The sequence below is a fragment of the Amphiura filiformis genome, chromosome 6 (assembly GCF_039555335.1).
Source record: "Amphiura filiformis chromosome 6, Afil_fr2py, whole genome shotgun sequence".
Lineage (NCBI taxonomy): Eukaryota > Metazoa > Echinodermata > Ophiuroidea > Amphilepidida > Amphiuridae > Amphiura > Amphiura filiformis.
In genome coordinates, this window is record NC_092633.1 from 48,824,848 (window position 1) to 48,851,741 (window position 26,894).

General features: G+C 34.0%; 1 protein-coding gene across 2 annotated transcripts in view; it reads right to left on the bottom strand.

Moving 5' to 3' along the window:
- LOC140155530 (uncharacterized) overlaps positions 1-26,894 on the bottom strand; it is a 93,855-nt gene that overhangs the window by 32,134 nt on the left and 34,827 nt on the right. For both annotated transcript variants that reach the window (XR_011859394.1, XM_072178409.1), the window contains exon 2: positions 8,558-8,693. The gene's annotated coding sequence lies outside the window, so the exon portion shown is untranslated. The remainder of the gene's footprint in view (positions 1-8,557; positions 8,694-26,894) is intronic.

Below are 26,894 nucleotides of genomic sequence, written 5' to 3' on the forward strand. Positions count from 1 at the left end.
TATGTTCGTGCCATCACGTATGTGACACTAAGTACCGCGTTGCCCCAGCTGCATCATATATAACAGTTACGTGCATTTAAAAACGGGCTAATAAGTCAAACTCCGATACCATTCCAAGATGACAATAAATGGCATGAGCAATAAATCAGTACATACATGTGATCACTCTTTACGACTCTTTCTATGAGTAGGATCAATATAAGTCTGCTCAATACGGGTAATATTAATAAAATATAAATTGATGGAGAATATTTCGTCATGATATTTTATGAATGAAATGTCATATAACATGTGGCTTAAATTATTGTCTGCCTAACGAAACATGACAGCATAGATCATGGAATATTTGCTTGAAATTTACATGTGTTTGACATAATTTTATGACGTAATGTCTATACCGTTTGTTGTCCTTTGCTCAATGCACCAGAAGATTCAATTTTACACTACAAATGAATGCACATACGCAATTGTACAATAACTCGGGCATTTCAACTTCACTAAATATTTTAGTGCAATTACCCACTCTATCTCAGAATGAAGGTTATTACAATAATTTCTATCTGTATATAGGTCTGTAAATATAACAATGATTATGTATAATTATAGTGCTAATGTCCCTGTTTACATGCTTATAATAATCACATTTTAAAGGAAGTGTCCGGAAATTACAGCATTATACCTTATAAATTATTATCAAGCACGAATCACATGGTTTTATTTTAACTCATATTGACCATAAAAACAAATAAAAATAGCCCTGACTCAACACGAGATATTCAAAATTCCCGGGCGCCGAAATTGTCTGATGCATTGACGTACCAGTAATACAATGGAGGCTGGCGACACCTGAACGCAAATAACCATATCTTCATTGCACCACACAGTTTCGGCGAGTGAATTTTGAATATCGTATATTGAGAGACGACTGTATTAATTCATATATGGTGCATATGAGTTTGTTGTAAAAACAAAACAAAAAACAATGTGATTCGTGCTTGATAATTATTTTTCTAACATATAAGGCATAATGTCGTGATTGCCAGGGACTTCCTTTAAGGGATCTAAAATGAGCGTTTATTGCGTTTCGACAGTATTTTTTGTGGGACATGAGAGCACCTCAGACCTATCGAATTGCATTCTGAATACGAAGCATGTCTTTCTGATATCAAATAATTTTCATTTTTTAAATCACAATATAATACAAATTTTATGACAAATTATAAAAATTTGATATTTTTCAAATTTTTGATATATAACAGTCCTCGAAGTAAATTATATAAATCTAATGATATATTCTTAAAGTGTATGTAGCAGGAGGAAAAGCCGACGGTCAATTGAAAATTTTGACCTTTCATATTGAAGATATGGATTTTTTCCCAAAAAGACCTAATGTTTTTTGGTGTTTTGGGAAAAAAAATCCATATCTTCTATACAAAAGGTCAAAATTTTCAATTGATCGTCGGCTTTTCATCCCACCTACATACACTTTAAGTATAAATCATCAGATTTATAAAGTTTACTTCAAGTACTGTTAAATATCAAAAATATCAATTTTTATGATTTGCCATAAAATGTGTATTAAATTGCGAATTTAAAAAAATCAAAATTATTTGATATCAGAATGACATTCTTCGTATTCAGAATGCAATTCGATATGTCTGATGTACTCTAATGTCCCAAAATAAATACTGTCCAAACGTTCATACCCCAGCCCTTAAGTAACTAAACTGTCCAAACCAATGAGAGAAATCAGATTTAATAGCAATCATAATCACACCTTTTGCAAGCAACTATAAAAATGTTTGAAACAAGCATTCCGTTTTTCTCCATACGTTACACAATGTGGCAAGACGCTGTTCTTTTGACAATATCCTATCTAATCAAATCCTTCTTAAATGTGTCTCGGATCACAGGGATTATGGCTTCTAACGCGTTAACCCATACTCGGCTGTACCCGTACAATTATAATGATTTAAATAAATACTCACGGAAGATTCTTACAAGTATGTCACTCAATATCTCTTCAATTGGCCAATAGGTCTGAACAATGTAGTTTTGCTAATGCTTGCAAGACCACTGTTTCAAGCGTTCATTTCAAAGAAACATTTTTAAGAAACGATATAGCTTTGCCACTTTTATCAATTAATTGTTGTTTAGAAATCTGTGCAGTTGTAAAGGTCTGAACAATGTAGTTTTGACTTTTCTGGAAATGCCATTGTATGATAACATTCATTCAGAGAATCTGAACAATAGTATGGCCATTTCTCGCCATACCATTGTTTAACATTTAATATAATTCGAAAAATCTGAACAGTGTAGTGTAATTATCTGTACTCTATCATTGTTTAACATTCTTTAATTCTGATGACCAATTTGTTTTGTCATATTTTGCGAGTGTGTAATGTAATATTTGCCACCGTTGCGAAATCATTGCTTTTAAATTATTCTTTTATAATTCATTTATAATTTATAATACCATTGTAATTACCCTCCGTTTCACTCAGTCCGAAAAATGTGGCTTTGACCCCTTGCAATAGTATAGCATTTAATTATAAGAGCTTTATATATAGTTTTTCTTGAATCACTGCCAAAATAATGAACGAAGTAGTTCATTTTAATATACTTCTCTTTAGAACAAATTTATAAAGTACCTCTACCGCTTCTTACAATATTATTACGTATTACTTTTCTCCTTTCTTCTGTTTTTCTTAATGACGCTTTTATCCAACCAATACAATCGTACTTTAACCGTAACCATGTATTTTCAGTAATAAATAGGTATCGCAATATTATATATCGTATTGCTTGGACAAGAGGAAAACTTTTACGAAGATTGTATGTGTTAAAAATAACCATCACCAAGTGACCTTCAAATAAATATGTGACCGTACAGCTCGAATGAGCCGTAAATTCCCTTAATTGTATTTTGAGTTACAGTGTAAAATGTGTACGAAGGTCGTATGCATTGGTAACTTAAGCTGGCGCGACATCTGTCTCATTTTGATAGTCACAACACCAATCAATAATCCTATTATTGAAAAGGATAATAAGCTTCTACCTTAGATGGCAATATAATTTTTAATAGCTCTGGTCTTTGTTTGCTTTGGCTAAATCCTGTTCAAGTGGTGGATTACCAGGCATTGTATTTTGTATAGGTATGTATAACCAACAATTAACAATGAGAGAACTTTCTTAAACCTCGTTGACTTGATATGACCGCCAATCACGACTGTTTGATATTTATTGCCAGCAATGTGGAAAAAGAGACACACGTAGAAACGAAAAAAGCTACCATTTTGTTGAAGGAGCAAAGTTCAACAAACTATAACCCCGCTACTGGATATCGTTTGAAGTCAAATAATATACCATTTTAAAGCTTATGATGTATATTTTCTAAATACGAAATGAAACAATTTTGACCGGGGGAGGAATTTACGGCTCATTCGCCGTGACAGGTCACATATTTCTCACATTTCTTGGCTATAGCGTCGTATACAAAAATCTGCCATGTCATGATAGCGAAATGTATATGATCTATTTTTAATCATTTGTATAGGTGAACAACATACTGCTTAAATGTTTTAAGGGGTTGAACTATACATTAGCACTTTTACATTTAACTCGACCCTAGGGGATTCTCGGCTTGATTATAATGACTCTAACATTTTCCAGTATAAAATGCGCAATTCTACTAAAGTGTTGCAACAATCCACTTATAGTAATACAGATGGCTTTCCCGAATAGCGTAAATTCCATACTGCGGATACAAATGATATCAATGTCTTTCCTTTTGTGTCCAGTGATAATTTTACGAACAAGATCACGCACTTTTAATCCCCAATAACCATGCAAGAAAACGGGCCAATAAATATTTCTGCATTCACTAGTGACAGCATAACGCCCTGGGGTTAAAAAGGCAAATATTGATTCAGATAGAAACTCTATTTCATCCTAATGTTTGTTTTATCATTCCGGTCTCTATGGTTATACTCAGGTAAACTTGCTGACCGTTTGTGCTAAAAAACACTGGAGGTGAAATTTATAAAATGTTATGTTCAATTTCCTTTTCTAAATCGATCGATGTCACCATTGCGACGTATTCTACCGGGGCGTCCAAGCTCTTAGGCAAATTGTTAAATATGATATATGACTTACGCATGATGTATGTTAAAGGCAACAGACACATATAAAATTAATTTAGTTGGCCATGATTCATAATTTTATTATTATTGATCGTATTTATTTTAATCTGTTAAATTTCAATGCCGGTACTTTTGCGTGAATTAGAAATTAAAATTGATCCTGGTTTTAATTAGGTTGTGTCAGTCACTTTAAATAATCTCATTTAATTCATACATATACCACAGATTGAGTTCACATGTACTTTAAAAAAAATTCGCATTGATCAAGATAAAATAGTTTGGATATATAATACGATTCTATATCACATTTTCTCTTACATTTGTTCCTAACCAGATATATACAGCCGTAATCAGTGTACTTTGGTTATATTTATAAATTCGCTTTTATAAATACGAACGGGACCACCTCCGCGCTGCCATAACAGCTTATAGACAGTAAGTCTCGAAGTGACCTTCTACATAGCGAGTGGTCTTCCTATGCATTTGAATGCAAAGGCGGAACAACATGAGACTGCTGTGCAGCAAAATTGTCTATTTTGTTCAACTTTGTGAGGATATTGTAAACGTTTCCGTCGTTGATGTTTTTTCCATCGTCAAATACTTTCAAAATGTTGTTTTCGATAACATATTACAAATTCAGCATTGCAATGTGTGTAATAATTTTGAAATTCAATTAATACTTAAATTTGATGATATTTATCTACAGAGTTCCTAGGTATTTATAAAAGCGCATTTAAAAATATACCCGAAGTACACTGGTAATTAAGATCCAAATGACGCCTTTCTGAACTAAAACTCGCCAGAACGTATCTTTATATTGGCAATAATTTTAAGTAGACTCTGTAAACTGCGTGGCAATTTTTGAACATTTTGGTAAAAACAAGTTAAATTGCACATTTTGCAGTGAATAAAAAATATTGATCTCGTTTTAGTCGGTGTATATTTGACAGTGACGCTGATCTAACCACACAGTGTTAATAGTGTTATAGCCAGGGAAACTGACATGCGACAACCTCATTTTGATTTGACCCGAGACGAAAACACCGATGATTGTCCCATATTATTGACAAACTACTTGCTTCACGCGTGCTTATAAAATTGCTTCGAGTGAATTACATTCTGGATCATGTTACCATTTCCACACAAAAAGCCAATGATTATTCAAGGAAACAGCACCTGTAAATTGCGTAGATTCGTTCTACATTTTGGCATAGAAATAGTAACCTAACAGTGTGGTAAAAAGGTTAACCTCATTATTAAAATATATGTCATCAACGCGAGCTGCATATTTTTCTTAATCTGTATGTAGTTTAATAAAACATTGAACTTTAGCCTACTTGGTCCTATATCAAGTGCAGCATTAGCAAATGGCATACAAAATGTTTCTGCGATACAGACGGTTCATTAAGAATCATGATTATAAACAAATTTCTTGTTCTTAAAACGTGTTGTTGTTTTTATGTATCCGCTTCTCGGTAATACGTTGTTGTTGACAACATCCTGTTTGTGTAAAAACTCTCACTGGTATTATTCTTTGAATTTGGTAATATGAAACATCGGTTAACGGATGATTAGTCCGATCAACAAAGTTAATCCTCGGCCCACTTTTTTTTCTATCAAACTTTAAATTTTAGCTCTTATTTATCTTATTGACCATGTAAAATATTAGTGCTGAAAGATTTTTAGTTTGGATTTTGTGAACCACAGTATGTCTGAAAGTTACCTACTTATTCCCACAGTACTACATGTATGGGGCTTTCAAATGCACACTTTGGCGCTCGTGTGAAAACCGAATGAAATACCAACAAGAAAGTTGGACCAACTTTGAGAAATTTGCACTCAAAATCATACAAAAGGCTGATTTTTGCCCAAATTTTGAATATTTTAATTGAAGTTGATAAAAAAAATTTAAAAAAACAGTCTCTAATTTGTATTATCTAGTTTATATATATATATTTGTTGTTGTTACGTGGTCCAAAAATTTGGGCCCAAAAAAACAGGTTTGGGGGATTTTCTCCAAAAATGAGCATTTTTGCCCAAACTTGACCTCACAGATGAATTCATCAAGTCTTTCACATTCAAAATATGTATACTTTTTATATACTTTAGACCAATAGTTTAGAAGTTATGAGGCCCAAATGTTTCCATAATTCCCTTCCCTTAATTAAGGTTGCTAATGTAAGTTATGAAATCTCACCACCCTTCTTAACAAAATAATAATTATCGTTTAAGAAGAAGTTAAGGAAACAAGAAATCAAGCAATATTATAAAGTAGGCTATATCACCTCATGGTTATTGTTAAATTCTTGCACCATCATGTTTGCATATCCACGCGTCTGGTCTATTAGCATTTTAGTGAGAGTGGGAAGACAATGATAAAACGGAGCTTGGTGGTCATTATCTGGAAAATTGTTTACTTTTAAAAAAAAAGTTGGTCCATTGAAGTTCTCTGGAGACGATGATTTGAATTCCTTAGTGCATAATGATTACATGTTGTTTACTGTTTGTTTGTTGCGTTTTTATTAAATTGAATATTTGTTGTTGATTTGTTGTTGTTTTTTCTTTCCACCACACCCACGTACCGATCTGAATTAGGTCGTAAATAAAGACTATTGAATATAAAGTTTTATTTCCTTAACTTCTTCAGAGACCGACTTTGACTCTAAAGAGGCTCTTTAGCGTTCACATTGGATTAGACCCTGAGTGGTCCACCACATTTTTTATGAAGGGGACCTACCCTCTTGAACGGGGGGCAGGTTGCAGCCGCACCCGCGATGTACGTGACCGTACCCGCGATGTACTCTCGCGAATGTACTCTCGCGAAAATAATTGAATACAAGGAATGGGCCTACGATTACCTCAAAACATTTGGCTGCCTTTATCAGTGGTTAAGTTAAGAGTTCGCGCGCATACCGCGTCCACATGCGAAATATTAATCCCTTATAGCCATAGATGCCTATGTGCTTTACGATAGCAGTAACAGGGCGTAATGGAATGTCAGACACTATTAATTATATACCAGGATATATTTTTTTGACTTTTTTAAGGCTCGGACAAGCGCAGATTGGGACTCAGGCGCGGATTGCAGGTTCAACCCTGGCATGCCTGGTCTCACGATATATACTTTGACTGCTTTTATCCATCTATCGTAAATCAGTGCATTTATACTTTTATGAAATCAAACAGCATTTACATTAAGGAAATAACCAAAACAAAAATGTATCACCAATATAAAATACATTTTCTAAGTGACATGCAGCTGAAAACAATATCATTGATGAATCTAAAACACAAATTAATGGGGCTTTACAGCCATCTGGGTGCAGCGTTGATTGGTGCACTAAAGCATGCCCACCTGTTATTATTTTGCTAACCGTGATACCTGCTCATGCATTCAGGTACTAGCTGAATAAATTAAGAATACCAAACCCGTCTTCAAAAAGATTGACTAAAAACAGAGTAAAGAGAAATATCGCAAGAGAAACAAACTCCAGTAAAAGAATAAAGAATAACATTTCCTTCAGTTTCGAAGCGATGATACAAAGTGCGGTGCATTGTTGATTCAAAAGGTGACCCAGATATATGTCAAATAGCGAGAGTTGTCGTTAAAAAAAATCCTAGATTCTCATTCGTATAGAGACAAAATTGGTTGTGATTGTATAGGTTCCATAAGGAGCTGTAAAATCTTTTGGGTGTAAAACCTCCATCGTCAATTGTTTTTGTAGAGCATTAATTTTATTTACCGAGATTGACGTCACCATTATACGCTTGAGACTGATCCTCAAAATACCGACTCGAGGTTAACCTAAGCATACAATGCTTTAACGTCACAAAAATTGGATATTGCATTTGGTAGTGATTCATTGAATAGAACAGAAATGCTACACATTTGAAACTAGTTATTTTACCGCTCTGCGTGATATTCATAGTCTTCGACGTTAAAAGTCGATATATTCTCAAAATATCAGGAGCTATCTTAAAAAGCACTGAACCAATACTAGGCTTGTTTGTACACATTTTAATGCATTTTTCATGCTGATTCCAACTATGATTATAAAAATTTACAATTCTGAAATTTTTGAATTTTTAAACACATTTTTAACTTGTTGCAGTCGACTACGCGTATCGTCTAGCAATAAAGTCCCTTCTCTACTCCGATACAAATCAGCAACCTTTTGGTCCGTTTACCTGGCAGTCAATGTCAGTGACTTATTTTAATGACTCATACAATCGTATTTCTTCGTTTATCAAATATTTCGCCTTCATGAAATATCAATAAAAAAACGAGCAAATGTATAAAGAAACAATAAGTAAATAATTTTCACCCAAGCAATCAATTAAACAAACCAACGAACAAACAATAAAACAAACAAACAAACAGAAACGCAGAATGAGAAAATGTATTGTTTACATACCCGATTCAGTCCCGTCTGCTTAAAAAAAATGACGTCAATTCCTTCTGTCTTTGTTTCGTTCCAAACCGCTGTTTTGGGTACTAATTCACTTGTTGAATATTAATATTTTAATAACTCGCTGTTGCGGTCACAACTCCTGGAAAACAATTAACAACAAAGCATTCTGTTACGTAGATCAGTGATGCTAAATATTTTATGCGACTAACGTGAACAAGATGATCTGTACGAGTATACCATTGATTGATCACCCTACCGAGTCTGACAAATTGTCATTTCTTGTAGTGTTTAAATTACTTATGAAGTCAGCCTGAATAAAGTCAACCCACATTTAAAAAAAAGATGAAACTAATTACCAAAGTAAGCAGCAATTCATTTCTCTCTTTATGCATCATTTGTGTTACCTTGAGCTGCATGGCAACAGCTTTTAAAAAATTTATGATTCGGAAGAAAGAACAGCTTTTATTGTTTTATGAAAGAAATATCAATAACAAGTTGTTAAAATTTTACGTAGCCGTTGTCGCCAGCCTAGTGAATTTTATTTAAAATATTAAATATGACCTTGACTTTCAATTCCAATCATAAAGGCTACTTTTTATGATTTGTCATCATTGTCAAAATTGAAATGTTTGACAAATTCGCTAGATTTTTAAAATTAAGTAAAGAGCGGGTTTCAAATATTGGTTGAAACGGTCGTATGAGTAAAAACGTGCTTACACAAATCATGATAAGGAAGATCTATCTATATCTATATAAAATCTGCATTAAGATCTGATTTATTTAGGGCCAGCCCTGATACGACCGACCCAAAAAATCAAAAAAACATCAAGCACTTTTTTTAAACAATGATATAAAAATAAAGACAATTCTGTTTGTTCCTATAAAAATGCCAAATGACACTTGAAAGTTAATATTCTTTGCAATCACAGCTTTCATTTTCCCCATTCAACCCTCCCCAACAATATTGTACCATCAATCAACAGTTATGTAACCACTTCGCTGGCGAATAGGCGCCATTAGCGGTCATTTTGTTTCCTACAAGTCTAGCATTGTTGTGACCGATCGACCCAACATTGCCCTTATGAACTCTCACCCTCCAGTATTAGTGCAAAAACGTGGCAACTGCAATTACGTCATTTTTGTAGGAGAAGTCGTTTCATATTCTTTACCAACTTATTGTTTTAAAACGTTAATTAAAATTTTATTAATTGCTTAAATGTGTGCGTGTACCTACATTTTCATATAATAACTCAATTTTATCCGCAACTATTAGTTAAGACTCTCTAGCACTGATCTGTCGAATTGTGCTCAACTTCAACATTTTTGCATTTCTGTCAACTTGCAATATTCACATACTTTAACATAAAATCTGTTTCCTGAGATATAGAAAGAACCGTGATGTTCAAAAACATTGCGCAAAATAATTAAGGTACCAGTTATGTTCATCCCTGTATATCCTAAATAAAGACAGATCTGACTAAATTTGAACCAGCGGCCAATAACTGCATCTTTTAGCTCGGATTTAAGATCTCATTCTTTGAAATCGTTTGAGCAATAGAAAGTTACAATTTGCTAAATTACATGCCCTATTAATTTGTACACAAAACGTTCTGGAACAAGAGAAATTCCGACGTGCTATCCATTAATAAGCACACTAAACTAGCGTCGTGCTTTCATTGATTAGAAAATAGAAGTGCAACTTTTGATTTCGGTCCTTTCTTAGGTTTTAGATCACCGTTTCGTTAATTCTCAACCAATTTCAACAAATGTTTTAATGTTAAAGGAAATCAATGGCTAATATAGTTATATACCCCTAAATTAAACATACCAGACGCTCTAAATGAATTTCGGAATATTCCTAACAAAGAAAAAGCACTTTTAATCCTTCGTTTCTGCGATTCAAGGGAGCCGCCATGATAGCTGCTTGTGAATCCTTTCTGCCACAAACGGAAGTGTAACCTTTCACACAGACCCACGGCCAGCGTGTGTTGCTGTATGGCATTCGCGACCCCTACAGTGAATTTTAGTTTTTAGTGCTGTTTTTACTTTTCGTTCTCAAAAGACATTGTTGATCATAAATATTACTTAAAATACATTTTTTATGTTCTTCTGTAGTTTTATGGGTAGAAATTGTCGCGTTTTCTTTTGAACGAATGTTGAATCTGAACTTTGGTAGTATTCGCTTCGTGTCACCAAAGTTCACGAGGGACGAGGCTGGTGGCACGGATTTCGCTGGTTTCAAAATCGGGGTACCGTTACAGCGTAATAAAAATACATCGGGTATCAATATAGCAGGCACCATGGATCGCAAACTCACCGCTAATCGTCGTAAGGAATTAAGAATTTCTCCTTTATTTGGACGTATATAAGATTGGGACTTTTACTGTTTGTCGTTTTTATTATTGCTGCAACTATATAGCCATTGATTAGTTTATGGTACAGATTCCCTTTAACATATTTGTATTTGTTTAGGATATACAGGAGTGAACATAACTGGTAACTTAATCCTTTTGCGCACTGTATAATGAAATCACAAATCTCATCCAGTCGCCTTTTAGAAGTCAATTATGTAAGTAATACGTTTCATTTTAATCTTCGTGGTTTTTCACTAAACTATCAAGTTAAGTGTAAATAGATGATACGATCTTTTAAGAGTATATATATATGGTCACGTTACATCATTTAAAGTTCATTGATAACAAAGTGCATAGATTTGTTTCAATGGGCTAATAGAGCTTTCACTTTATGCCAAAGCGATTTTGATCACTGACATATCCTCATATCGGCTGTAAAAGCGTAATGACGACCAACACTGAATAGAAAACCACTTCGATTGAATGAAATGTTACACCACAAAAACCGTTCAATAAAATCTTATAGTCTGCGGTATATAGAATCTGTCAAAATACAGTGCAATGAATCAATAGACTTGCAAAATATAAAGCGCAACATATTTTTTTGCTAAGAGGATAATTTAATATGCTTGACTTTGACCAAGAGTAGATTAATATATTTTTAGGAGATCGCCGCTGATTCCGTAAGTTTTCTAACAGGTTTTTTTTTTCTATTGATATGTACTTTGTTGCTGGTTATATGCCCTGAGTAATTTAATTTGATTATTTAAGGGGGTACTACACCCCTGCCCAATTTTGGGCCTATTTTTGCATTTTCTCAAAAATTATAGCGCATTGGTGACAAGTAAGATATGTATATTATAGGGGCAAGGACTACAACTACTGCACTGGAAATTTTATTTCAACACAGACAACAGCTGTGGACTTACAGGCAAAAATGATGGAAAACCAATATTTGATCAATAAATCAATAACTACTTGCCTAGAGTTGCTGAATTTTCAGTGCAGAAGTTGTAGTCCTTGCCCTATAAATATACATATCTTACTTGTCACAAATGCGCTAGCATTTTTGAGAAAAATGCACAAATGGGCACAACATTGGCAAGGGTTGTAGTACCCCCTTAAGGGTGGTCTTAACCTTGGAATTATGAAAACTTTAGGGCCTCATAACTGCTAAATTGTTGGTCTAAAGTATATAAAAGTTTACATATTTAGAACGGCACACTCTTGATAAATTCGTCTGTGAGGTCATATTTGGGCAAAAATTATCATTTTTAAGGAAAATAACAAAAAAAAAAATTCTTGGGCGAAAATTTTAATTTTTAAAACTAGATAAAAAAATATCTAGGAACCGTTATTTTATCTTTTTTTTAATTTTGACCAACTTCAATTTTATTCAATTTTTTAAAAAAGTCTTTAAAAAGTCTGATTTTCGCCCAAATTTCAAATATTTTGGTGAAGAAAAAAACATTTTATAGAAAAGAAATGTTTATCTATTTTCAATGAAATGTTACAATATGGCTTTAAAGAAAGAAAAAACATTTGTTGAATATCCAATCCACATGGGCATTCAGATTTGACCCATAATATGCAAATAAAAGGCATGTTTTAAAAAATAGATTCTCGTTGTTAGGCATGCCTTTGCAAAATGCAAATTATTTGAGTGATAAAGGAGACATATATTCTTGGAAATTAAATGAGGAAAGTTGTAACTGTGAGTGGGCGGGTAAAATAAATAGAATATAAAATGTTATTAACAAACTAAAGCCAGTTTACTTTATGAGAGAACACGCGCGTAGGTATTATTGTTCCTCTCCTCTGGTAAAAATTTTATTCTAAGTAGAATATGGTATGCTTAGGGAAACCCTGGAATAATACAATTACAGTATACCGATGTCACCAACGTCCTATCTTTTGAAATGTATGTATCAATAAACTGTGGTGTTAGGCGGGTGCTTTTATGGACCACCTGTGCTAAAGTATTCTATGTAAAACATGACTAGCCGGATAACTTGGAATGGCGTCACACCAAATAACGTCACGTACATTAACTTCATGTAAAAGTTGAGTTCCTGGTCTTTTCGAATTTAACTAAATTGTTATGGGGTGTTCTCTTTTTGACGCTTAGAATAGTAACTCTTATATTCGCTGTAGAAGTAGTGATGTAACAGGATTAATTACCATATCCACGGGTTTACACTATTTCTGAATATCGAATGTATTGCCCTGCCTATTAAAAAAAAAATTAGTCGTTACGCTGTCAAAGAACAGGGATAAAGACCATGGATTGTAATTCTATAGAAATTTCGCATTATGCTGAGTCCATTGTATGTTTCCTACGCACTTGTAAAACTAAAGTGTGTCCACTTGAAGTACGAAAAAGCTACGCACATTTTGTGTAAGCTGTCAAAGAACAGGGATAAAGACCATGGATTGTAATTCTATAGAAATTTCGCATTATGCTGAGTCCATTGTATGTTTCCTACGCACTTGTAAAACTAAAGTGTGTCCACTTGAAGTACGAAGTAAGCTACGCACATTTTGTGTAAGCGTATCGCGCGTCGCGTATTTAAAAGACGCTCATGCATTTGTGTGCGACTAGCAGTGCGTTAATTCCTTTTGACATTACGGGGCGCCGAAACTGTGTAATTTACTGCGTACTTTACATGGTACTTCAAAGTGGACATACTGTAGTGTCTTTGGAAAGAGAGGCAATGATTGTACACATGTATGTGGTGAGTACATTCAAAAATACTGTAAACCCATTGCTATGGTAATTAATCCTGTTGTATCACTACTTCTACGGCGAATAACATATCTTGGAATGCTATACATGAACGAATTTAAAAATGGTTGTTTTTTATCGTTAGTTATAATTCCGAATATAAGTTTACGATAAACCGTTCCCATCTAACCCGTGAAGATTCTTGGCTATTGACCAACGATTATGAAGACGACGATATATGTAAAGAATTTAAATCTATAAGGTAGGAGCATCGGATAATGGGCGCATGCAGGAAAATAACCACTATATCAAATCAGTATTATGTATCTATATCAAATATATTACCAAATTTAAACATTTCTTATGTTTTACTTTATTTCTTGAAAATTCCCTAATTTTTTCTACAAATAATTATTGCTAGCCTAGAGGGAATGTGATATGGGTTCCATAGTTTGTGGGGTGGTTAATAAGCCTAATATCTAAATTCTCTCGCCAGATTTTTTTGATAAAGTGTTTATTTTTTGAGAAAAATCATTTTTTTTATTTTTAAATTAGGGAAATCTAGAAACACCCATAACTTGAAATAGAAACACTTTATTAAAAAAGCTGGCGAGGAAACTTTCTAAATTTAATAACCTTTCATATGACACCTTGTTTGTTAAAATTGGCCATATGGTTAGCTCAGACAATAATTATGAAATTGGGTCATTCAGTGTTTCTAGATCAAATCAAGAAAATTTGAGCAAGTACTAACATTACCTTTATCCCCTTTAATACTGGCTAATATATAGGAAAAAAAGTCACTAATATTATTTGGCAACACTTTTGTAATAAAAAGATCCAAAAAGCGGTTCTATAAAGGGGATAGAAAGGAGATAAAATAATATTTAAACATAGTATCCATTTTCAAACTTTTATCAATTTTAGTGAACGAGGCTTAGTGTCAAAACCACTTTATGTACAAAGTCAATGGCGTTTTCTAATGACAAAAATTGGCATAACTCAAAAACGCTTTGTTGGCAAAAATTCAAATTTGGCAGGCAAGTTTTTCTCACCCAACTACACATCCTGTATCATTTTAAACCAAATCTGTGCATGACACCGTAGCCTATGTTTCGGTTTTTAAGTCGCGTCTTCCCTTCAGAAATATCCACATACGACGTATGTTCGATCCGTTAATACGGTTTGAAACGTTCACATTGATTCACACTTGCAAATGGTGACTGCAAAAGCCACATTCTACAATATTAAATTTGGTTGTCAATGTCACTATAAGACACAGTAACAATTATAGCAAATCACATTAAAACATTCGCTCATTGAAGCTAAGTACATGGGTCTGAACACAATTATTAGCAATGTTCATATTGACGTGCTCTATGTAGCCAAAATATTCGATGCGTAAAGTTTAATCATAATTGTAGCTGTACTGTAATTAAAGGTGAACGTATGACCTTCTTTATAGATATATAAATTACTAGGAATCCTCGACCAGTCTACTAATGAAGATTGGATTAGTCTGAAAATACCAGCACATGACAATCTCTCGGGCACAGTTCTTTAACCTCAATATGCTTATACAATAAAATAATGACCTCAGATGTGTTGGGTACAAAAACTCATGTTCCACAACTTGAGGTCAACAATTGAGATTTGTTTGTTTAATGAGGTCATTGAACTGTGGCGTGTGACATGATGTTATAATGGCTCATAGAGCAGCAACAATTCATGCATATTTCACGCTTAACTCTGATCTTAAGACGGCTTAAAAAGAGCAATATTTGTATCTTTTTAACATAAATTACAAGACTTACGCCAAATAGAGGTACTTGTACTTTATATATGCATTACATGTATATGAAAACAAATTAATGCGCCTTTTTGATTATTGTCAGTCGTGAATATCGTTACTTAATATCTGGGTCTTGCAAATATAAAATATTAATAGATGTCTCTATGCACTGATAAATACTTCCTGTGATACCATAATATCACCAAGTACTGTGTCAATGTTGGTTTCAGTTTTACTAAAATTACTCAGAAAACAAATATATTGGTAGTGATTGATATGTACGTCACACCAATAATATAGAACAACGCACTTTGCAACTATCTGGTAAAAGGAACTATGAAATTTCATATTGTACCGTGATATTATTTAAATCGAATGTATACGAGCTCCGCAGAAAAAAAAACAAGAACAAGGCGAAGCATTGGTCATTGTTTTATAGTGGGACGTGAACAGGTGGAACGCAATTTGTACAAATGTTCCCACGGGCTGCGCGACTCATAAGGATTACACCATACTCAGCGTAATATCTTATTTATCAACTGATTTCACATAAGAACAGGTGCACTGTGTATGACCATGTGATTGTCTCAAACATTTGTATCTGGATGGTTTTGATTGATTTTCATGGTTTAAAGTTTAAACCGTGGTTATCTGATATTATAAACGTTTCTATTCTTTAGCAATTGATGGATTTATGGTCGGATTTAGAGGTATTAGGCAGAGATATGTCGCAACTGAGTTTCCCATACTCCTTTTTCATTTTAGTATGTTTAAGGTTATCACGTATTTGTTACACAAATTTATTTCAACGTATTATAATACATCTATAAATCGACATTATGGAAGAGTTGAATATTCTTAATAGTTTTATGAAAGGCATTTCGTTGAAAGTATGGGATAGAGAAAGTTTAAATTTAAAATTGCTAATTTGTAATTGCTGGTTATTCCACGACTTATCGCTTATTACTATTATTACAATTGCTACGGTACATGCGCCTGAATAAATCGGCTCAATGTTTCCCACGTTTTACTTTAAATGGGGGCAATAAATTGTTAATATGGTAATAATAAATCTTTTAACACGTTATATTCCTACGATTGATCGCTTATTACCTATACCTGCTACACTACAGACGCCTGGACAAATCGGCTCAATATTAAATTTGATTGTCAATACAAGGTCTGTATGTAGCATTAATATACGAACCTTGATGCTTCTCAGAGTTTTCAGCTAATCACATTAAAACATTCGCTCATTAAAGCTAAGCACATGGGTCTCAGAACACAATATTATTAGCAATGTCCATAATTTGACGTGCTCTGTGTAGTTACAATATTCGATGAATAAAGTTTAATCATAATTGTAGCTGTACTGTAATTAAAGGTGAACGAATGACCTTCTTTATAGATATATAAATTGCTTGGAATCCTCGACCAGTCTACTAATGAACATTGGATTATTCTGAAAATACCAGCACATGACAATAGTTCGGGCATAGTTCTTTAACCTCAATATGCTTCTACAATAAAATAATGACCTTGGATATGTTGGGTACAAAAACTCATGTTCAACAACTTGAGGTCAACAATTAAGAATTGCTTGTTTAATAGGGTCATTGAACTGTAGCGTGTGAAATGATGTTATAATGGCTCATAGTGCAGCAAAAATTCATGCATATTTCACGCTTAACTCTGATCTTTAGACGGCTTAAAAAGAGCATTATTTGTATCTTTTTAACATAAATTACAAGACTTACGCCAACTAGAGGTACTTGTACTTTATATATGCATTATATGTATATGAAAACAAATTAATGCGCCTTTTTGATTATTGTCAGTCGTGAATATAGTTACTTAAATATCTGGGTCTTGCAAATATGAAATATTAATAGGTGTCTCTATGCACTGATAATACTTCCTGGGATACCATAATATCACCAAGTACTGTGTAAATGTTGGTTTCAGTTTTACTAAAATTACTCAGAAAACAAATATGTTGCTAATGCCCTTTGGTTTGTACGTCACACCAATAATATTAAACAACGCACTTACTTTGCAACTATCTGATAAAAGCAACTATGGAATTTCAAATTGTATGTACCGTGATATAATTTAAATCAAGTGTATACGAGCTGCACAGAAGTGTATTTAATTCTTAATTTTAATGATTCCTTACTAAACAATAGAGGTTATCCACTTTACTCATGCGTGACTTCTAACAAAACGCGCTGATTTACCTAGTATCCCTCATTCAAACCAATTTAATGCACGACCTCAGAGTTACCTGCATGACTTTGGCGGGCTATTTTGAAGCAGTCATGGTTGCACATGCATGTACTTCTTTGAAAGTCCTAAACAAGGTATAGCAGTCGCTGATAGGATATGGTTGTAGAACACGGATCACCTCTATTGTGTATTACTACTAACCAAATACTTTTGTTGATATAATCCTTAAGAAATCTCCTGCCCCGACCTATTACTTCTCGATTTTAAAAATTGATACTACATAGTTTAAAAAGAACTTTTTGCCGGTCTTCTGATTCAAGAATAGGAATAGGAATATGAATAGAAATAGGAATAAGAATCCGATAAAGAGTTAGAATAAGCGTAGGAATAGGAAAAGGAACAGGAAAATGATGAAGAAATGGATGAAGAAAAAACATGGAAAAACAAGAACAAGACGAAGCATTGGCCATTGTTTTATAGTGGGAGATGAACAGGTGGAACGCAATTTGCACCAATGTGCCCACGGGCTGCGCGACTCATAAGGATTACACCATACTCAACGTTATATCCTATTTATCAACTGATTTCACATAAGACCAGGTGCACTGTGTATGACCATGTGATTGTCTCAAACATTTGTATCTATGGTTTTGATTGATTTTCATGGTTTAAAGTTTAAACCATCGTCATCTGATATTATAAACGTTTCTATTCTTTAGCAATTTATGGATTTATGGTCGGATTTAGAGGTATTAGGCAGAGATATTTCGCAACTGAGTTTCCCATACTCCCTTTTTCATTTTAGTATGTTTAAGGTTATCACGTATTTGTTACACAAATTTAGTGCAACGTATTATAACACATATATAAATCGACATGATGGAAGAGTTGAATATTCTTTATAGTTATAGGTACTTCGTTGAAAGCATGGGATAGAGAAAGTTTAAATTTAAAATTGCTAATTTGTAATTATTGCTGGTTATTCCACGACTTATCGCTTATTACTATTATTACAATTGCTACGGTACAGGAGCCTGAATAAATCGGCTCAATGTTACCAAACGTTTTACTTTATGGGGGTAATAACTCATTCAATAGTACTATGAATACCTCCAGCATGACAACATTAACAAACCAATTGCCTCAAACGAAAGTCCCTTTCTAGAAAACTGGACTAAACCGAGGTCATCGGCTGTAACTGATTCCCCATCTTTGTCATAGCTGCCTGACCATGGACCGGGCCATGGACTGGCCTGGTCTGGAAAGAAGCTGTTAGAGAAAGTTACATTTACCAGCTTATCGAATTGATTAATAAGCAGCAAAAGGTCATTTGGTCAAAATAAATTCATGCTTATTTTAATAACATCACGCAAATAACTCATGATTATTGACTGTTTTGGTTCGCACAACGGATTCCGATGTCGAGTGCCTTGCTCCTACGAAAGTGAAATTACGTAATTGGGCTAATCCAGTTAAAATCAATACCCCACCTGATAAAAAAAAATATGACGTCTTCCACACAGGTGTTGTAGATTTATTTCAAACAGTGTGTGGACGATTAAGGTCATTCCTTCCATAGGGGTGTATCCATGGATTTCAATTTTTCATTATAAAATATTACTTTCATGTTTTCCATTAAGTACAGGCTATTTGGCAACCGAATGTCGCAATCAGGTTCATTTTAGTATATTCTGGCCCAGAGGCTGATCCAATGTAATTTCATCATGCAGAATGGCTTTATTGTAAAATATGATAAATGAGACCATTTCAACACCTCTCTATATTCAAATGTACAGGATAAAAATGGTCGTTTCGATTAAATATTGATAACCACATTTCTGGTTTGAAGTAATAAATGGATGGGTATTGAATGGATGTAACATTTTTGTGACATTAATGTTGGAAAAATAAACTGAACCAACAGAAACCAGCTAGGTTTCTAGCATACCAATGCAGGTAAACGCAAAATTGCAGAACAATGTATGTAACAAAATTGACCTATACAACATGAGCACATCATGATAAGGAGCACGGTGGCCAAGCGGCACGGGCTCCGACTTATAATCGGAAGGTTGCGGGTTCGAGACCCGGCGACGCCATCGTTTTGTGCCCTTACGTAAGGCACTTTATCTCTATTACTCTTCTCCACCCACAGGTGCATAAATGGGTACCGGCATTCGTAAATGCTAGGAAAGGTAACATACTCGCTGTGGAGGAGGTGTGGCGATCCCCCACAGCAACATGTCACGGTGGAGTATGGCATAATCGCTAACGAAAGAGAGATGGACACTCCGTCCTGCAAAATTCAGGTCTCCTTCACCTTACTTAACCATAAAATAGACATGACTTTTCAACTTGTGGTTGATGACTGCAATGTATTCTTGGTTTAATGATCAACGTCTGATTCTGGCCATGCAGGCACATATCAGAGTGGCACATTAAAGACTAAATATGTGGGTAATTAAGGTTAGTAACTATTTTTAACTGATGCGATTTGGTATTTCACAGCATCTTGCGAATGGTAGTGAGCTTTGGCAAGAATAGCATTGATCATTTCAAAGCGGGTGTATAGAAGAATTCAAATATCACAGATATACTTTTGTAGGTCCTGTGGCTCTTGAGTTATGGTGTAAAGAAGGCTGAAACAACAACGCTTTTGTAAAAAGTACATGATTTATCGAATGACATGCTGCAAAACATCAAAGTGTTATTTTTCAATAATATATTGATTAAGATAATGAAAATCGATATTTTGGCTGCTTCGGCCAACAATACCGCGTTTACCCTTAATAGTCTAATTTAACATTTTAATATAACTGAAAATGTTTTCTGTGAAATATGCGTAGTTAACAGTTTACTATTTATTTCCCAACGATAAGGGTTCAGTAACCTAATTATTAATACACAATAAATCTATATAAATGTTATTCCTGCTATTGTTTGCATGAATGAATTTTTTTGCAATATTGAATTTTTCATATCAGAATTAAAAGAGCACCAGAGAAGTATGTTCATTGGGAAAGCAATTACAACTTGATTAAAATCGAGGTATTTGGTGTCAAACATAATTTCTTTCATCCACATCTTTTATAAATTTCACTGAACTGGAGAGATATAAGGCATTTTGTGTAATATTCAACGTAAGTCTCTCACAAACATGACTGCTTTGTCTTTAAATTCAAAATGTTGTTCCAAATCATAGAACTAAAGCTCCGCACACAAAAAATGGCATATTTTCTGGGACACCCCTAATATCAAAGCTTTGAGTTGCTATCGACAATGTGTACTTTGTACTTTTGGAGTACTTCCGATAATTTGAGTACTCCAATATTGAATTCTAGATCGTAATATTACACATTCCTTGTTGTACTTTGAGTTTACCTTATATAAATTGTGGGACATTTATTTGGGGAATACCTGTAACACTTGCTTAAATAAATTTACTAAATTGGTAAAATGGGCAAGGGTATCACATAATCACTATTAAAGCCATTCTGGACTATTGTTTACGAAATGATTAACTAATGATAATATACATAATGAATTGTGTACATACAGGGTGTCCCGGAAAGAAATGTAGCGCTTAATCCAAACATAACTAAACAACTGATGTGGTTGAGGAATATTTCAGCTATCACTATTAACCGCTCGGTTTTTGAAATAATAGAATTTTACGAAACTACTTAATTTTCAGCCCGTTCCACGGAGTCAAATATCAGTCAATGACAATAGACGCCTCATGCGCTGATGATGCGTAGTGTTTAGCACTCGGAATATACAGATCATCGATTGAAATTTGAATCCGTGGAATGGGATGAAAATGAGGGAGTTTCGTAAAATTCTTATATATACACTGAACGGTGTGGTCAATTGTCAAAATTCAAAAAAGTATATAATAGCTGATTTATTCTTCAACCACACCAGTTATTTAGTTATGTTTAGTTGTGGCGTTAAAATACCCAAACAATTAAAGTTTTCGACGATACAGTTCTTTCAGGGACACCCTGTATGTGTACAGGTATCAGTTTTAGTAATGAGTTACTTTCTACATTTAATAAATATTACAAAACTTTCGGATATCTATCAAAACTATTATATATTGACATTAATCACGCGATTTGATTTAAATATTCTTGCGTTCTGTTCAAAATAGTTCAAATTTCATCACTCAGATTGAAGCACTCAAGGTCCCATTGTCCCAAGACCGATTCACTTCACATTTCGATATCGTATAGCTATCTTGATATCAGACGCGCTAGGATGCATTTGTTCTAAACACATGGTTATTATTCCCACCTTTCACAAGCATCATCTAATGCAAACTATTATTGGTCATGTTTGCTTTAGAGGTATATAACCAAATCTTGTAATTCCCCAAAGCAATACTGTGTTGGTAAAAGAAGTATACAAGACATTTTATTCGCAACATTTTTCATATATGTGATATCCCTCCGGCATGTTATCGATGGACTTAGTCAAAGGAAATATTGTATTTATCATGTTTATTGTCACTATACAATCATCCCATTTAAGGCACATGGTGGTACGGATGATTAATGACTTTCCTATCCTCATGATTTTATTTTGCCTATACTTACGTAACAATGAGTCGACATACATTGTATGTGATGCGATCAAGCAAAATCAGTCGGATCTCGGAAATATTGATTTTGAGATATAGCCAAACAAAGGAAATATTTCCTTTTGTTTCCTGTTCTTTAAGAAACTCTTTAATTGCTCATATCTTTGGAACTGTGGTTGTTCAATTTTAATGGGGTTTTCTTCAAAATGCAGCTTTGTAAATTCATTTTACTATCATATAAGAAATTGGAAATTTAAGATTTCCGAGTTCCGACTGATTTTGCTTGATCGCATCACATATATCTGATTCAAATACCTGACTACATATACATATTAGTTTAAGGCAATACAATTTTTTTTAAATAATATTACTATTTACTCAAATAGCTTAAGGGTGTCGAGGCATATCATTATTATGTCATAAGTTATTGCACTATTTCAGTCAAATAAATGAAAGATAATGAACAGCACGCACAATATTTCATATCCGGATTGTTCTGAAATTGAAACAGCATTGTATCATTATCATCATAATCATCAACAACAACAAAACGAAACAGTTTAATGTCTTCATCATTTGCATGCAATATTCACATGGGAACAAATAGAATACAAAGATAAAATTACAAAATATGTTCCGTCTCCTAAGTGGATATTAGTTTTTCACAACACGTTTAAAACAATTTCTTTGCCAAAATCAAAATTTTGGGAGCTGAAATTACCACCGACAAGCGCGTTGCATGGAATGCATAAAATATCTTTGTTCGTTAATACTATTTCCTTGGCAATCCATATGTCACTTCTCTATGAATTCTTACAACATAAGTCCGTAATGGATTGTTTATAGGCTTACTTTTTGACTTCATTTATCTAGTGTGTTAGCAGTGCGTAAAATAGAACCCGTCCGCACGTCCGAGACGGGTTATTTTGTCTTCGGACGGGCTATTTTTCTAACCAGCCCGTCCGACGGACGCCCTGAAATGTTGCCTATAACTAGTGTCGAGCGACCGCCGAAATACCGGTACAAAATTGACCAAATGTGTGATGTTTATCATTCATTTGGCCTTTTTAGGCCACATTTATCTTTATCATGTTTATTTCGGCTAATTTCGGCATTAAAATTGAAAATTTTTGCGCACTTTGCGCGCATATGTCCCGGTAAAGTCATTATAGTAGCGGATTAGCTGGACGATTTTACAATTTTGCCTACCTTGGAAATTTTGTCTAGTGATAACTTGACACTAAGACAGCACCCAGATCAAAACCAAAGTTACACAATAACATGAACAATAATATGGACATTCTGGACGGACATTTTACTTTTAGGAGCACCGCGTTCTTGTTGTGTCTTGGCTGAATTTTAAGCACTGGTGTTAGTTTGTGTTTTATAAGAACTCAAATAAACGTTATTACATCGTGTTTATGACTCACTGATGAACAAGATCCACGTCAAAACACGCGCAAAACCTGATTAACAACCGCCCCAGAACGGATCAAACTGCCGCACCCATGTGGTTCAAACCCAGAACTGAGACCTACTTTACGGAACCGACGGATTATATTAATGTTTCTATCTTTAAATGAGTTCGCCTTCTTGATTAAATAATAGAGCATATAAAATGAATGGCACGATCTCACAATGTCGGTATTAACTAAAGCTATTCTCAACCACCAGTGATTGATATATACCTGTTAAAGACAATTTATGTGAATGCAGTATACAAAATGATGTTTTACCGCCAATATGCATTTATTGTTAAGACGATATGATTTTCTGTAATATAAAAACACTTTTGAATATTATATAATACTTTTTAATTGTCGCACACCCTTTTAATCGAAGCTAGATCTTTAATACGTATCTAATCTAGCATGTGGCTAATAATACGGTACTCAACAATATAAATTCCCAATAAGTTCAAAGTGAACAGTCAAAATAATTCCAATTTTAGGTCGCGAATAACTTATCATAATGAAAGTACCACTAAAATTCAGCATATTGGAAATATTGTTAAAAACTATTCAAATGCTCCTGATTTAATTATGATTCAATTCAATATTTATTCAAAAAAGCCTGTGGCATAAGCAACATTCAGATTTCAGGTAGCATAAACCAGCTTACGCAATATTGAAGGTAGACGACCTCACACCTTCGTTAGATTCACACCCAAAGTTGTTTCCCCTTTCCTTGATTGCATTTTTTTTTAATTGAGGTTAGTATTTTAATTTGCTAATTAATTTAAGTAGAGAATGTTATGCAAATCATGAATGTTTCTGCGTTGACATTATAACACTCAGTATATACTGTATTGTGTGTAAGCATCATTCATATGCAAGTCAGTGCTACTATATTCTTCATCAATAGTACTGAGACTAGGAATAACATATGTAACAGGCATCCACATATGACAAGGTGACTTATGACTAGAATCATTGAAACAGACATTGAAAATTGATTTCATACTGTTTCCTCTGGCTTTGTGAGATCGTTGTCTGCTATATTATGAAATACACTGGTTCCCTTCAATTCTTTGATATTTTGCTACATTAAATAAGAAATATTTTGTCACAAAGAGGTTATCAAGTAAATCTGTGCGTAAGGTACGGAGAGTGTAATTTACGATATAATCACTAAATAATGAATATGAGTGAAATTTCATGCGGTTGCCCTATAATACAAATATTAAATACGTACAAAAAATGCATTTCAAATGCATGGATTGCACTATGAGATAAAAATGGTATAATTTTTCATTTCATAGTTCTATAACAATCAAAGCTCGAAATTTGACATCAGTTATGTAGTTGTGTACCCAAATAATACAGAGATCAATGAATGTACATTCATAATCAATGAATGTACGTTCATATTGGGGTAAGGAACATTGCCTGGACAGATGTTGGAGATCTTAGTGTTGTCAGGAGTCTTTTTAAATATCATCGACAAATTGAAAGATGCTGACAATACAATAGATGTGCCGTTGATAATGAAAAGAATACTAATATTACTGCTTCAGTGCAGTGCCAACTGACCAACAAACTCTCCATGACACGAAATCGGTAAAGCGCTAGTCGGGGCATCGATATCGAGAAGCTAAGCCAGCTCTAAAAGAACACAATCAAGACATTTACAATGACTTCAAGAAATTACGCATTTCTACATGTATTTAAATGAATGACAACCCTAGCCTACTCTCGACCAAACCGGAACCAGGAAAAAATGAAATGTTGTTTCATGCTACTAATTTTCTCTTTTTTGTTTAATTCCGACATGAATAAACGAAGCTTGATTGGTTTATCTCATTTGGTCCAAAACCAATACTTATCAATTAGTTTCCGTATAGTTGTATCTCTCAATACATTTATTCCAGAATTTACAAGAAGGATTTGGTTTATTCCAGCAAGAATGGCCGAAAAAAATTAGTAACGAATTATAATTAAAGACAGAATTAAAAAAAAAAGACTAGTTTGCGTCAGTGTCAATCAAACTCCATACGACCCTTGATTGGTAAATAGCGCGTAAAATAAGGAAGGTCGATTCGTCTGGTGCTGCTCGCAGAAAAAGAATCGCAGAAAATAGCCAAAATTACGTACTTTTCTAAGGTAAAAAGCAACTTTTTAGGCATTGTTGACACGGTGCTTTTGAGACGGTTTATATATTTGAAGGTGCAAAATTAACCATAAGGTGCCCTGTTCTACCGCCGCGTTCAGCAACTCATCATCACGACAATTGTAAACAAACCGTGCTCGAGTTTGATTGACAGTCTTTTGAAATTCTGTCTTTAATTATACTTCTAAGTCGAATTATCCTTATTTACGGGTACATTCAAGATACGTATTATCCAAGTTACTGTATAATCGAAGTTGCTGCTTCATTACAAAGATTGATAATGAAAACTCATTTTTGACCAATAGGCAGGTAGTTCTCATGGGGTTAAGCATTCATGGTTTTAAGGACAATAATTGGATGTCAATTAATGATTGGATGTGAAATCTGCTTCTTGAATTATTAATTCGTTTGGGAAATGATACGGACTATTTCTCGAAACGATGAAGGACACTGTTTTGTAGCTCGCATAATCGCCTAAAAACGTCCACATTTGACGGCAAACACATACGCCCCAACACACCCCCAACACGTCCCACGCGCGCAATTCGCACACCCGAACACCGCGCACTCCACCCACACAAACATGTATCAACCACAATTTAAAAAAAAAACATTTTAAGTTGTGAATGAGAATGACATTTACAACACTATCTCTTATCTGAATATTTGGTTTTCTGTGAAAATTACTTCTTGGAATTTGATCGTTCAAATTGAAGTACCATACTAGTGGTAACTGAATAACTATACATTCAAGGTCTCATTGTTCCCAGCAAGACTTTTCACTAATGCTCTTATTCGCTTTTATCCACTTGGTGAATAAGCACATTACGATATCGTATTGCACTCTTGATATCAAATACGCTAGGCTACAATTGTTCTATATATATTGTCTCTGTTACTCCTACTTTCCACAAGCATCATCTATTATTTATTTGTATATAATTATTATAACCTAATAATGTATATAATACCCCAAAGCAACACCATGTTTGTAAGGGGAAGGATGCAAGTCTTTTTTTCGTTACAGTTTGAACATCATTTCCCTTCGGCAT